Below are 15568 nucleotides of genomic sequence, written 5' to 3'. Positions count from 1 at the left end.
GTACACAATTTTTCTTTAAGTATTTGTTATTCATTTGTGTAAAATCTGCTTGTGTAGAAGCATCTTGTAATACACAAAATATTATTCAAATTATTTGTTTGATTCCTTGAGGAGGTTATCCTTGAGAAGATAAAGAAGGTTGTTCTTTGTGAGTCCTTAAGGAGACTAGGGTATAGTTGAATCCTTGAGAAGACAAAGAAGGTCATTCTTTGTGATTATTGTAATCTGTTGATTATAGTGGATTAAGTCCTTGTGTATAAGGCAAAATTACCTTGGCGGGTGGATTGGAGTAACTTTGAGTTTCAAGAGAACCAGGATAAAAATACTTGTGTTTTTATCTATTTATTATTAACTTGTTAGTGATGTTCTTGTTTTGGGAAAAGCTTTTGTTCTAAAACCCAATTCAAACCCTTTTTTCTTGTGTTTTTTACACCTTTAGCTTTTGGGTGAACCCTGATTATCCATGTCTTTAATAATTGTTGTAATATTCTCATGTAAACGTTGTAGAATGTTGTACTATTATGATAAAATGGAATAAAACACTTCCCATTCCTCTTCAATTCAATTCCTTCCACTTTATTTATTTTGTTTATTTTTGTATGATGATATGATTATGATACATAGGAAAAAAACATCTTGATTCCATCTTTAATTCAATTTTAATTTTAACCTCGATTTGGTTTACCTTCTATTTTATTTGAAACAAATTGAACTTTGGGATGGCGACATAAAAATAATGTAAATGAAAGATGAATGTAATGGGGGATGAATGTTATGAACCAATTTGAATTTTGGTTTGAAATTGAAATTCTAACTCTTTTTATTCACTTCTGAAATTGTGTAATGATATTGAGTGAAATTATTTGAAAACTCAAAAAATTTCTTATGTGTATGACAATGTCAAGAAATTGTGTAATGATATTGAGTGAAATTATTTGAAAATTCAAAAAATTTCAAACTTCCATTTGCCTTTGTTTAATGAAGATGGCCGTGTTAACTAAAGAAGACATGGATAATGAAATGGATTTAGACATGGACGAAGAAGCCAATGAGATGTCAAATGCAACAAACCAAATGAATTTCAAATTCTCTTGACCTCAAATTGTCTTTTAAACTCTTTTTCACATATAATGAAATTATGATGCAAAATGCCTAAATGCCTTAACCCCATGCATATGATGAATGAATGAAAGGAACAAAGAGACAAAATTGGGGTATGACACCATTCCTTGCGAGCTTCACTAATTATAAGGAATTTAGAACTTTTCCATCATAAATAAAACCCGTATAGGCGTTTAAGACCCTGTCATCCGTAGCCTCCAAAATACATATATGACATTGCATTACATCAATTCTCATAAAAAAAACTCTTAGCATATCACATTTCATTTGATAGCATTCATTTTTGGTATTATTAAAAAACATTTTGTTGCATCTCATTGATACCTAATGCATAAAAGTTGATCATCCAGAGATACACTCATAGTCAAGTTATCCTCCATGCTTGTATTAAACTCATTCTTAAATCATGGATGAATTTGCACTAAGTCAAGAAACTTTGAAACACGAGGTCAAAAAATTGAAAAATAAAGTGGGTGTGATTTTGATAACCTTGCAATCTTTGGTGGAAGAAAGAGAAAATGAATAACCCTTGGCTGAAAGTGTAGGGCAACATAACACCATTCCTAACCCGCAAGATATTCAATGAATGATAAATGTGCTATGTTGGTTAAAAGGCTTGTACTAATTTACTCAAGGATTGTGGGTTTGAGTCTTGAGTTTGCCACTTTTTAAACTTAGAAAATATTTTCCATAGCTTTCCTTTTTGAAAATTAAAAAATTTCCAACAAACAATCTATTATTCCATTCATCACAATTGATTGTCCCTTTTTTATTTTTGGAAATATTTGATCATACAATCGAATGTCATAGCCTTAATTTTCAAAAAATTTAAACGTATCAATTGTTGCAATCGATTGCACCATTTACTTCATTCGACTTTCATTCTATTATTTTCAAAAAATTATTTTCATTAAATGCATCTCTTTATTCCTTGTTTATAGCTGTTGACAACAAATCTCACACCTTCTCATGAATCATCATGAGCTACCTCTTGATTCAAAAGGGTATGAATGATACTATAAAAGGGATATGTTTTTTTATCTGAATAAATCACCTCTTTTAAATTCTCTTCCTAAAATTTCTCATTGTATTTCACTGCTTCAATAAAAATTTCAAGCATCGGGAACTTGCACTTCATTTTTCATAAATCAAAATACGTGAAAAGTTCTTCAGCACTTAGAAATATTTTGTGAAATATCATATTGATTAAAAAAGAAGAAATTATGCAAGTTATAATTTATATCATCCTACTGCTACAAATTCTCATATTATCAAAAACCAGATACTTGTGTAAATACCTTGTAATCTAGGATTTGTGGAAACAAGAGAGTGAACAAGAAATTATTATTTTCTTTTTTTACTTTGTAAAATCATAAGATAATGTTCCTTATTGATTTAGCTAGTAACTTGTGTATAAAGACTAGGATTAGGCTTGTACAAGATTCTAACAAATAGTGAAATCTGTTACATGTGGTAAGGGGACGAAACATACTCTCGGATTGTGAAAGGAACTAGTATAATCCCTATATGTTATTTATTTTTCTGTATTTCACAGCTTTCATCATATATCAACAAACCGGTAAAATAAAGTCACACTTCATTAAAATTCAGAAATTTTCATAGTACCTAATTCACCTCTCGTCTTAGGCATACTCTACTCTTACAAGATGATCATTTACTTTTCTTGTCGATCTACGCAACAACCTTTTGGTTGAAGTTGGTTGTTTACTTTTCTTTTCAAAATATGCATCAACCTTTCAGTTAAATATGATCATTTACTTTCTTGCCATTCTAAGGATTAACATTTTGGCTAATGGCAATCATTTTGTTTTCCTTGTTATCTCATTTTCTCTACTTAAATATAATAAAAATTGATTTTTCGATTTTTCATAGTTTTTCAAAATCCATCGATTAACCTCAAAGATATAAAAATATTCCAATTTAGTCTTTCATTCATCATTTATGAAAAAAAATCATGCATTTAGAGTTTTAGTGTTTTCTAGCGAAGTGCCAAAATTCAGAAAATTAAGAATGAAAGGCAAAAGCTAAATGAAAAAATATTCAATCAAAATCTAATACCAATTAGATAATTTACAAAGTTTAATTTTCATCTTTAATCAAGGAATTTGCTTCTTTGGTTCTAATCATTTTTTACTTTCACATTTACCCACCTTTTGCCTTACCATTTTGGTGATACATGTGTTGTCTTTCATGAAGCATAAGACAACAATCAAACCTCATTAACCATGATAAAAGACCAATTAGAATATTTAACAAAGCTAATTTTAATCTTTAACCAAAAAGTCTTCCTTTTTGGTGCTAAGCTTCTTTTACTTTCTCATTTACCCTATTTACCTTGTCATTTTTGTGATACATTTGTTGTCTTGCATGATTCATTGTGGATAACTTAGGGAGCATATTTTTGAAGCATTATTACCTCCAACAAACCTGCATTTTACATCTCCAGTCACTATCTCAAAACCCTAGCAATGTTTATCACTATCTATAACACAAAACTCTAGCATTCCACTATAAATAGAGGTCAATTTTATAAGAAAATTGAGAGTTTTTTTAGAGTAAAGAAGCGCTGAAAAATTTCTAGAGAAAGAAAGTTTTCTTTATTGTGAGAGTTGGAGGTAGAAACCATTTATTAATCTTGTAAATAACACCAACATCCTCCATTTCCAAAGGATTCATTGTAGGTAACCTCTTTTCCCACATCTTGCATTTCAATTCTTTTAAGTGTTATTGAGTTCTTGTTCTTATATGTTGCTATACTCTTACATATGTTATGTTTTTGTTATATATGTTAGTTGTTTGGGTTAACCTTTTTAACATTTCATAGCTACATGTTTAGAATGATCATCGATGGCATATCATGACCACAACTCCTAAATCTCACAGCGTGCTTCCCGTGGAAATCAATTTCATAACTTTGTTGTTTCATTTTTTACCTTGGTATTATTTATCTCTTTTTGTTAGCTTCCATTTGGTGCTGGTACCACATCAATTGGAGTTATGAAACTCAAAATATGATCAAATTATCGAACATATGTCATAATCTATGTGTGCTATTATTGTATGTATGTTATATATGTGATGTCTATGGTAATAAATAACATATCTTTTGTGTTTTTTTTTTATTATTGTAACTAGCTAGCTCTTTTTGTTATCTTTCATTTGTTGTTGGTCCCAAAACTTTTTTTAAAACCAAAACTGGATTAAAAAAGGATTAATTGGATGTGCATCCCTTTATCCTCAAGTGTTCGAATAGAAGTTGTACCGCTTGCTTGTCCTAATGTTTTTCTTCTAAGAAAAAAAACTTGATTGTCTCGAGTTCATCCTTCTGTCGAATTAAAAAGTATTAATTGGATGTACGTTCCTTTTATCCACGAGTGTTTGGACACAAGTCGTACAACTTGCTTGTTCCAATGCTTGTCTTCCTTTAAGATATTATAACTCGATTCGTGTTAAATTATTTCTTTTACAAATAAAATCAGATTAAAAAATGATTAATTGGATACATATCCCTTTTATTCTCAAATATTAGGAAATAATATGTATTGCTTGTTTGATTTAACATTGTCTTCCTCCTAAAAAAATCACAACTAACCAACAAACATTGTTTTATCCGCTCTAACATGATCAACAAACACACTTTTATCTGCACTAACGCGATCAACAATCAACATTTTCCGCTCTAACACAATTAAAACATTATTCTTTAAAATCTACCAAACACAAGATTTTTCTACCAAAATCTACGTAGTTTTGAATTCTCTATCGCACCAGGAGATGCGTAGGAGCGAGAATAAAATCTTGTCAGTCACATTAATAACAAAACTTATTTTCCCCCTTTGTTTGTAAATAAACTTTATTTTGTGTTTAGTGATTAGGATAAAATCATAATAATAAGGTTAACACTATCATTTTGCAAAATTAATTATAGGTAACCATTTTCTTAAACGGATGTTGTAGGGTGCTAATACCTTCCATGCGCTACGCATAATTGACTCTGAACCTAAATTTAATTGCGGTGACCATATTTTTGTTCTTTAAGGATTTTATCAATGTTTTCCCTATTTAAATAAATTTTGGTGGAATCTTCATTGTTTTTCTAGCACATCTCAAATCTTTCTTGCACCATGACATACTTCAAATGTTTTGTCTCTTCACGCTCCTTATTCACAGTCTTCAACGAATTTTACTTTTTTGTCAATGCCCTTTTGCTCTGTTTAACTCGACCTTAAACTCATCAACAAATCTATCTTTTTTATTGTGGTTGCTGAATAATATGTGCCCTAGCATCAGGCCATATAGTAGATGGCTATCCACCATATTGGACAAATACCTGGTCCCCATTCGACTCACCATATTTAAGTCATTGGGAAAATCTTTAACGAAGGGGAGATGAGTACCAACATAACTTTCAGCATCATGATTCTTGTTCTATAGGGATGGCGTCGTAACGTCCTCTTGTTTATTTTTAGGGACTTTCATTGATATGGGAGATCCATCTTGATTTCCATCCTTAATATCATCCTCTAGAATGACCGCCTCCCCATGTATTACGCCTTTGTACTTTTGGTCTTGAGTGGAGGTCGAACTCCATCAGAACTCCTCATGCTTTATGGTCTTGATTGACCACGGGTTAATAATGACGTTTCCCTCAACGCCTCTCTTTCTGCCCTTAATCATAGTGCCAATAAGGTTGTTTTTAGAAATATCAGTCCACTGCTTGCCATAAACATCTTTTTGTTCCAGACAAAATGTCCTCTTAGCGATTTGCAAGGGGGGGTCATTCTTTCTACAAAAAGAAAAAGAAAACACTATGCATTAAGCGATAATAAATCCTTATTTAAGAACACCTATAGATATTAAACTTATGCAAATACTCATCAATTTTACTGTTTTGACCCTGGTCGATCTCCATTGTCTCCCTAGACCTCATAATATTAAACTCGTCCCTAACATTAACCATCTCCCTCTCCATGATGGTTAAGTATTTAAAGTCATATATGTTTATAGATACAGTGTCCTCCATCTAATATAAATGGAAACCTTAAGAGCCGTTGTCCCTAGTGGTGACCATGGACACACCATCTCTCCCCCTCACCCTCACAAACCTATCTTTTCATTTCTTGCAATGGTTAGAGTATGAGGGATTAATAATCTTCCCGAAAAAGTGCCTAGAGTCACCCAAGAATATTTGGGTCCTATCTTAGTACTGTACAAATAGAAAAAGACACCTATGATGGTGTTTACATCTAGACATCGATAGATGATCTCAGAAGCCCTTGTGAAAGCCCAACCATTGGTTGTCATTTGGGAAGCTAACAAAATTAATGCTTGTGAGAACCTATGACTCTAAATGAGTAACGGGAATGAGCACTCCAAGTTCATGGATGACTAAAAGGTGCATATAGTATAAGGCATAGGGCGAATCACCTAGGGATGTCATGTTAGCCTATTTATCTTCGGAGCAAGGCTCTAGGATAACCTCCCTCTCATTTCTCCATTGCATAAAGGTTTATACACTTTCAGAAAGAGGTTGCTCTCTTATCATATGTGTAGCCAGTTTTAAAGTCCTCCACTCCCAAACATTTGGATGAGTTAAGTACCATTGAAAACTCTAGATTTCCATAGAAAGAACCTTAAAAAAAAGGGCCACTATCACTACAATAATTAGGGATGATCTCATAATTTCCAGACATACCTATTTTGAGAATCCTGTACTAGATTGTTCTTCCAACCTTCCTGACGTTTTTCATGAAATATCCATATAGTTTTGTGAGTTCTCTGCTATTGGAAGGCTCAATCACGTTACCCCTTATATCCAACTCCCTAATGATCATATTTTTTTTATAAATAACAACGTGAAAAGAGGGAATAATATGTTATACCTATGTGTGAGGAAGAAAAATGAAGTTGAGTCTGAGAAGGGTTGAATGCAACTTTCCCTTCTAAGAGAAACTTTTAAGATAATATGGATGAAAAAAGAATTGAAGCTCTCCTTTTATAGAATCAAGAAGCTAGGTGGGATAAGCTATAATTACCTCTTATTAAGTGCATACTAACAGTTTTGATGCGAACCTCTACATGTCTCCCTTTGTAACATGTATGAAGGAGCCAAAGGTCCTTAGTGGACTTGTCTTCCCGAGACAACCCCATAATGATAAATATTTAATGCGGAACATGATCCCCTAAGTGACGATTAAGGGAATCACCCTAAGCTTCACTTGAGGGACTCTCCCCTGGCTGCACTTGAGTGACTCACCCCAATATTTTCTTGAAAGACTCGCCCCTAGCAAATCTTGAAGGATTCATTACCAAAGATATCACTAAGACCACTGCCCATTTTAATTTAATCACTTCATCCTTTCTAAGGCCATGTTCTTGGTGAATTGTATGTTAGGGATAATTTTATTGGGCATAGAAAAGAATGGCATGTGATGAAATAGCCCGAAATAAGGGCAATAATATTGGGCAAGCGGACGAAGCTCGGCTGGTCACTCGAATAATCAAAAGAAGGGTTGGCCACTAGAAGCGCGTTGCTGGTCATCCGAATAGCTCATGCTCTAGCCTCATGTGTCATGAAATATCATAATATACTAATACATTAGGTGAAGTCATTAAATGGGTAATTTCCAATATGTTATTCCACTATGCTAAAGTTTTACTTTCAAATATGTGATTTATTTGTTTCAGACAAAGTCATATCAAACACATATTTTAATATTTCTGCTCATATTATTTTAACAAATTATTGTATGAGAATAATTAAAATTAATACAATGTCTGCGAGATCAATACTTTTAATTTAACACTTGCTACTAGTTTTGCCGTGTATACTTGCGCGTACAAAATAACCATCAAATATGTTTATTTAAAATTTAATTTTTTTTATACATAACCTTTAATTATAGTGTTGTCCTAAAAAAAAAGAATCACAACAACTTATGTGATTTCTAATCATCCCTATATTTGGTTACCTAGTAAGAACATGACAACTTAATTTTTTTTTGTTGCAAAACATTAATTTAGCGAGTCGATAAAGTAAACTACAAGTTAAAATTCTTGTATATTATATACACATGACTTTGTTGATTAATTAATCATGGGTATAATATTTGTATGTTGTTCAACTCTACAAAAATAATACAAACAAAACTAACACAACTCCAACAAAGAGATAATGGTGAATTTAAATGGCAAGTAGCACCAAGAATATTATGTAGAGAAAATAGACACCAAGCATTACTCATGATAGGAAGTTTTCTCAATCATGTATAGAAAACACATGCATCAAGTGAGCGCAATTACCCTTTGATTAATATAGACACTACTTCGTAATGAAATGCACACAAGGGAGACAAAATATAATTTCCCCCCTTTAAAATATCCAAGTTGTTGTCTTGTGATTACTATTTGTTGGAATAAGTTTGGTTATACATCTGTTATCCATATGTTTTGATGATAACAAAGTGTATAGAACAATTTTGTACTCTAACTATTTTACTAAGTGTGCAGAAAATTGGAAACAGACTCTAACACTGAAGATGTCCAGACTCTGATCCAAAGGATAAAAGTGTGTTTACAAACAAGTCAAATTTGTTTTATTAAGTCATCTTTGAAGTATCAAGTCAATGTTTCTGAACAGAAATCATCCAGACAAATTTTGATAAAGGCTATGACTATCTACTTCTGAAAGTCTCAGAACCCAATTTTCCAAAGACTCTCAAGTCTCACCAAATTCTAAAGATAGACTCTGATCTCCACTCAAGCTTCAATCCACTTATATAAAAATCCTGAGACTAGAATTTATTGTCTAAAAGTAAATGACTGATTGAAGTGACAGAAGTACAAAAACAAAATCTACTTTCTCTGAAAAGGATTGTACTACAAACAATTATAAAATATTTTTTGTCCACTACCCATGATTTACGTCAGAATGTACATACTATGACAATTGTCGTTGATTTGAAGAAGTTTCCAATTCTTCCCTCCAACGGATATATTCTTCATTTATATAAAGAGGGAAAAAGAATTGTGAAAACAAAGATGTTGTGAAAAGAAAAAGAAACTCTATGCTGGAAGAATTTCAATAAATAAAATCAACATCAAGAGATAATAGAGAGAAACACTTAGAGCTTCATTTCACATATTCTCTAGTGTAAAACTTGAATATCCTTATGTGTATTATGGTTAGTAATAAACATCCCTATAGACACACTCATCTTGGTTAATATTTGTTAATTTCCTTGAGAGACTAAGTTTAATCAGAATTCTCAAGAAGCAATTGACAATTAGTCTTTGAGTTGTATTCCCTTGTGAGAATGGGGTATAGTCAGAATTCTCAAGAAGTCATAGACAGTTGGTCTTTGAGTTGTATAATCAATTTGATTATTGGATTAAGTCCTTTTTAAAGGAGAAATCTGTTAGGAGGGTTGATTGCATATAACTTCGTTAATAGCGAACCATGATAAGAATACTTTTGTTCTTAAATTTAACTTTATCCTTGTTGTTTGATATTGGGTGGATTTTTTTTTTTAATTCAGAAACCCAATTCAAACCCCCGGTTCTAGTATTGGCTCGTTATGTTAAACACTTAACCGTGTCAGAAAAAGATCAATTTTCTTGAAACACAAAATGGCGCATGCAAACAATGATAAAGATCATTATTTTGCCAAACCTCCAATTTTGGCTGGAGATAAATTTGATTACTGGAAATACAAAATAAAAAGTTTCTTTCTTGGCCATGATGCAAATTATGGTTATCGATGGCTACATATATCCTGTGGACACAAATGGTGTAAGGCTTAAAAGAAACCAAATGAATTAATAGCAGAAGAATGGTCACAAGAACCATCATACATCCAGAACTATTTTTTTGTATGTTATTTCCTATTCAGAGTATGAGAACATTACAAATAGAGATTCTGCTAAGTCTATAGTTGATTCTTTAAGAATGACTCGTGAAGGAAATGAGCAAGTAAAGGAAACCAAGGCTCTGAACTTAATCCAGAAGTATGAAGCCTTCAAGATGGAAGAGGATGAAATGATTGAGGATATGTTCTCAAGATTTCAAACTCGTGTAGCTGGTTTGAAAGTTTTAAACAAGGGTTACACTACTTTAGGTCACGTAAATAAAATCACCAAAAGTCTGCCCAAGAAATGGAAGCCAATGGTGACAACACTCAAGGTGTCAAAAGATATGAACAATACAACTTTGGAAGAGCCTGTAAGATCCTTAAGGAGTCACGATATAGAGGTAAAAGAAGATGATCCTCAGAGGAAAGTCAAGTCTTTGGCTCTGAAGTCTAGATCAAGTTGAAGAATAAGAGGAAAAGGTGACTCTAATCTCCAAAAGAGTCAACCAACTCTGGAGTCAAAGATAGAAGAATGTTTTGAAGGAAACATGCGATGACTTTGAGTTCTTTGAAGATGACTTTGAAGAAGAAAAAATCTTATATATCAATAAAGGCCAGCACCTCAGGATCAAAATCAAGATCAAATTCTAAATCAGATTCAGACTATGTCAAGGTATTTGCTCATCTCACTCGTTATGAATTAGAATTATCCTTAGCTGAGATTCTTGAAAAGAGTCACAAGCTTCAGCAACCATGCAAGAATCTGAAACATATTCATGTAGTCAATTATGAAGCCCATAGTGAACTCCTAAAATAAAACTCTATTTTAAAAGAAAGAGTTAGTAGTTTAGAAAATGAAAACTCAACCCTAAAAAGCAAGAGTGAAAATCTTGAAAAAGAAATTATTTTATAAGCTCCTTTGGATTTTGAATGTGCTTCCAAGAGATATTAATCTTCTTTAAAAAAAATTCTAGCTAACATAGATAAAAGTAAAATGGCTTCAATGATCGATGGAATTAGTGCTACCAGGAAAAGAGGCATTGGTTATGTTAAACAAAAGAATTCCAAGCCTAAACCCAAAGAGAGTATGGATGCTCTCAACACTCAGAGGGAAGAAGGCATATGTTTCAAGATTTGGAACTTAAGCCTACTGGCTCTATAAGCTCTGAAGGAGATCATAGTGGGTAAATCATTAGTATAAGGACTATTGGTAATGATTCCCCTTCAACTTTTGATATATGTTCTTTATGCCTAACACTAACAAGTTTGATTTTAAAGCTCAAATGTATCTATAAGACCCCAATTTTGACCCTAAGATCACTCATGCTATCCCATCATTTGCATTAGCTTTGGGATCACACCTTGGCATCCTCTTTACCCCTTATTCATTGGGTTTGCATTGGGAGAGGTCACCATACAAATTTGATTGTATAATACTTTTTTTTCATTATTTACTAACCAAAATGCCAAAAATATGTCTATGTATAGTTTGTTACTTTTGTAGGTATTATGTGTGTTCACCCATGCTCCATCAAGCTCATATCTAGGGTTTAAGACCCTTAATCCAAGGATATCAATCAATAGATGGTTTAGATTGGTTCTAGACATCATATATGGGTCCCCATGGTCTTCACATATCATTTTGATCAAGAATCCATCAAGATTTTGAAGCTTGTTTGCCTTGGAAGCCCTAATTCATATGGGTATCTTGTGTGACTTCCTCAGCAAGCTTCTTCATAATTTGATCAAATATATCAAGGTATACTTCATATTACATCATCTTACACATTTATTATCCTCCATGAGTCTCAAATATCAAGAGAATGTCAAGTTTGCAAGATGGTTCATGGTGGTTGACCAGAGAAAGTCAACGGGTCAAAACTGGGGTTCCCTAGACCCTATCTCCTAAAATTTTTGTCATATGAAAATGATTCCAAGAGAAACGTTACTCCTGATGACATTAAAAACAAGTTTCATGTTTAAGTTAAGATCTAGTTTTGCTTGGAAAGTCATCTTTTATGGTGAAAGATTATAGGTCATTTTGTCTGAACCCTAGTTAGAAGGTCAACTTCCAAGGATCATAACTTGCTCAATTGTTATGACATGAAAGCCATTCAAGTTACATTATCAAATTAAAGATTTCCTTTTCAACTTTTATGTTTGGAATAAATTCAAATTCAATTTGAAAATGCATGTGCTAAGAGGAAACATTATAGGTCATTTTGGGTCATTACCATTGAACAAGTGAGTTTCCTCAACTTCTAAAATGCATAACTCCTTCATGCCAAATCCAAATGAGGTCAAATTTGTGACCAAATTGAATAGGTTTGAAATATCTATAACTATGATTAAGGAACTTTTTCCATTTGAAGTCCACAGAAAAAATTATTCAAAGTGGAAGAAGTGAACATTTGGCTTGGTACTTAGAAAATTTTCAAATATGTTTGGTTTTACAAACTTCCACCTCAAAATTCATCATGATCTAAGCTTCAAATGGAAAAGTGTTCAACATGAAATTTGTTCCCTTGATCTCACCTTTCCAAAAAGTCCAAGATCACCTCATTTGGCCAAAGAATGAAGGACTTGCGCATGGGTTCTTTTCAAGGGACCAATTGGATGTATTTCACCTTCAAATTTCAAATTCAAATGCATGGCCACATGACATGATTTAAGCATAATACACAAGCATTTTTGGACCTAAATACGTCACTTGATGGGCCTCTCACACGCCCATGCAAGCATGCAAAGAAAATTGCTAAATTTGGCAAAATTTGGAAGTGTGTGGAAATGAATCACATTGGCTATAAATACAACCCTCATGGCTCAGAATTGAGGACCTCATGCCCAAGCTTTGAACCTGTAATCCAAACCCTCACCATTAATGGATAATCTTAAAGGTTTTCATTTGAAAATCGAGCTTCAAATCTCATTCTGTTTTGAGATTGAAACTCCAAGAGTCCAAGCCTCTCTTTGATCTTAATCACCTCCTACAAGCTTCTAAAGCCAGGCCAAGCACAATTGGGATCAAGATCATTCAAGGCTAAAGCTCAAATAAGAAGGTCATTTTTCCAGAATTTTCATCTCTTCGATTCTCCCTCAATTCTCCACTATTCTTTGTTATTTTTGGTTGTCTGAAATCCTACCAATGTAGGCAACAAGATTGAGTTGCTTTGAGATCAAATCGAAGCAACTCAGTTCATGATCCTCAAAATTCAAATCCCTGTATCTTTCTATATACTTGGAATTGGATAAAGTTGAGACAAGATTCGAGCTCCTGAGCATTTTTTCTTTAAATCCATGTCCCTTTTTTTTAATTTTGGTGGTGGTTTATGGTGGTCCAGTCCGGTGAGGTCCATCGGAGAAGAAGACCGGAGCCCTAACTCCGGTGATGTGTTGGCAATGTCCTGAACCATAAGATCTTCCTCTTATCTTCTAATCCTGGCCTTCACTTCTGATTACCACGCGTGTACATGCATTGATTGTGGAACGTGATGGAGCGCGCGTTTTGGCCATCAGATCTGCCACCTCAATTAATGAGGGAGATCTGATGGCCCTTGTTTTTTTGTATTTTCTGATTTTTCATTTAATTGCTTTATTTTGTTTAATTCATAATAATTTCATTTTTAATCCAAAAAATATGGGACTTTCACCAAAAATATTTAAATATTTTTCTCTTTCATTTTCCGAGTTAAAATTATTTTTTGGATTAGTTTTGATATTTTTCATAAATTAAATGTTTTTGTGCATATTTTTAATTATTTAAAAATACTTCTGACTTTTCAAAAATGATAAAAAAAAATTGTCTAAGGTCCTTTGACCTTGTTTGACGTAGGATAAATCTCTTGGGCATTTATTTGGTGTTTTGAAGAGGTGTTAGGTTTTGACCAAATTAATTTGTATTTTAATGATTTTTTTAAATTGATTTTTAATTGATTAATTGTGTAAAAATTGTGTTGATCCATTTTTATGGTCTTGTGATGTTTGACTATTTGTTTGGGCATTGGTCAAGGTTGATTTGACTTGTGATCTTTCATGGTATTGTGTGGAAACTTTGCCTTTTTTCCTTCCTATGGAAGATGTCTTGGTTCAAGGATCCATGCTTGTGAATAGATGGTTGAGTGTTCTCCAAAGAATGACTTAATCATTTAAAAAGCAAAAACATTACTAACATTCAATTAATCTTGACTAACATTTGACTAACTCTTATTAATATTGCTTTACTTTCAAGTCATTTACTTTATGCGATTTAATTTTTAGTCATTTATCATTCATTTCCATTTACATTTCATTTAACTTGTTTATTTTTATGTCATTTTCACTTTGCTCATTTGAGCCATATCTTGTGATTATATTTTGTTTGTGCATTTTGTTTTTGTTTGTGGTATTAGGACCTTAAAACACCTAATAAACAACAAAAACCCTAAAAAATGTTTGGTGGACTGTTGGTCTTGATCTGAACTTCTGGACTTAGAACTAGGCAACATTCCATGTGCAAAAAAGACTTGGCCAATGCCAACATTCTGAAATCAAGTTACTATGAACCGAGCCTTCATCTGATGCAAGCCTTGTGATGTGTTTGAGTTCATCTGCTACATTATCTTGATGCAAACTTTTATTTTGATCTTGTGTCTAATGTTTTATTCTGAGTTTATCAAGGAGTATTTCATCTGATACATAAGAAGACAAAGAAGACGGCTGAATATGGGAATTGCTTTCTTGGATGTGGCTATCTTTATTTGATGCCTTGATCTTCATGATGTCTGATATAGCTAATTGCTTGTTGATTATTGCTTGATTCAAAGTCCAAAGGGAAAGTGGGTTTTCTATATGACATTCTTTATCTCCTCCCACTTCTTAAATTTCAAAAACTTTTGGATGCTAACACCTTCCCTCTGTGTAACCAACCCCCTTACCTGTAATCTCTAGCATTTTATTAGTTTTGATTTGAAAACTTCTTATCTTTGGGTTTTGTTCGTACCTTTCCCTTTTCCTTTGGAAATAATAAAATCACGGTGGCGACTCTGGTTTTATTGACGCTAAGCTTATCCATAGCTTGATGGTCATGAATTTACCGCTACAGAAATTAAGTGGCGACTCTGCTGGGGAGTAGTCCTCAGTGGGTTTAGCCTACTTTTTTTATGTGTATATATGTGTGTATTTGATGTTTGTATATTGTTTGGGTGATATAATCTGTCTGTTGTGCTTGGTGATGTCTGAGTGATAAGATAAGTTATAACCCGAACTTGAGTGCAATTAAGATAGGAGGATGGTATAGTCATATTCAACTTGTGTGGAGTAGTCCTTAACAAGTTGGCTTGAGACCCATCTACTCAGTGCATACTTTCTTGGAGTTACTAATGTCACACAAGTTATTTGTGGTTAGGCATTACTTTCTCTGATTTGGGGCCCGAGAAGTTGATGATGTAGAATATTTAACCCAACTTGGCCTATTTAGGACGTAGTGCGGAGGCTGTTCAGGTGTAGACCTGATAACAGTTGTTACACGATACTACACTCAGACGATTTTCTCTTGAGAATATTATGGGTTGATAAGTCAATCATCCCAACCTGTAATA

The sequence above is a fragment of the Lathyrus oleraceus genome, chromosome 3, assembly GCF_024323335.1.
Source record: "Lathyrus oleraceus cultivar Zhongwan6 chromosome 3, CAAS_Psat_ZW6_1.0, whole genome shotgun sequence".
Classification (NCBI taxonomy): Eukaryota; Viridiplantae; Streptophyta; class Magnoliopsida; order Fabales; family Fabaceae; genus Lathyrus; species Lathyrus oleraceus.
The sequence above is the reverse complement of the archived record's forward strand: the minus strand, read 5'-3'. Positions refer to the sequence as shown.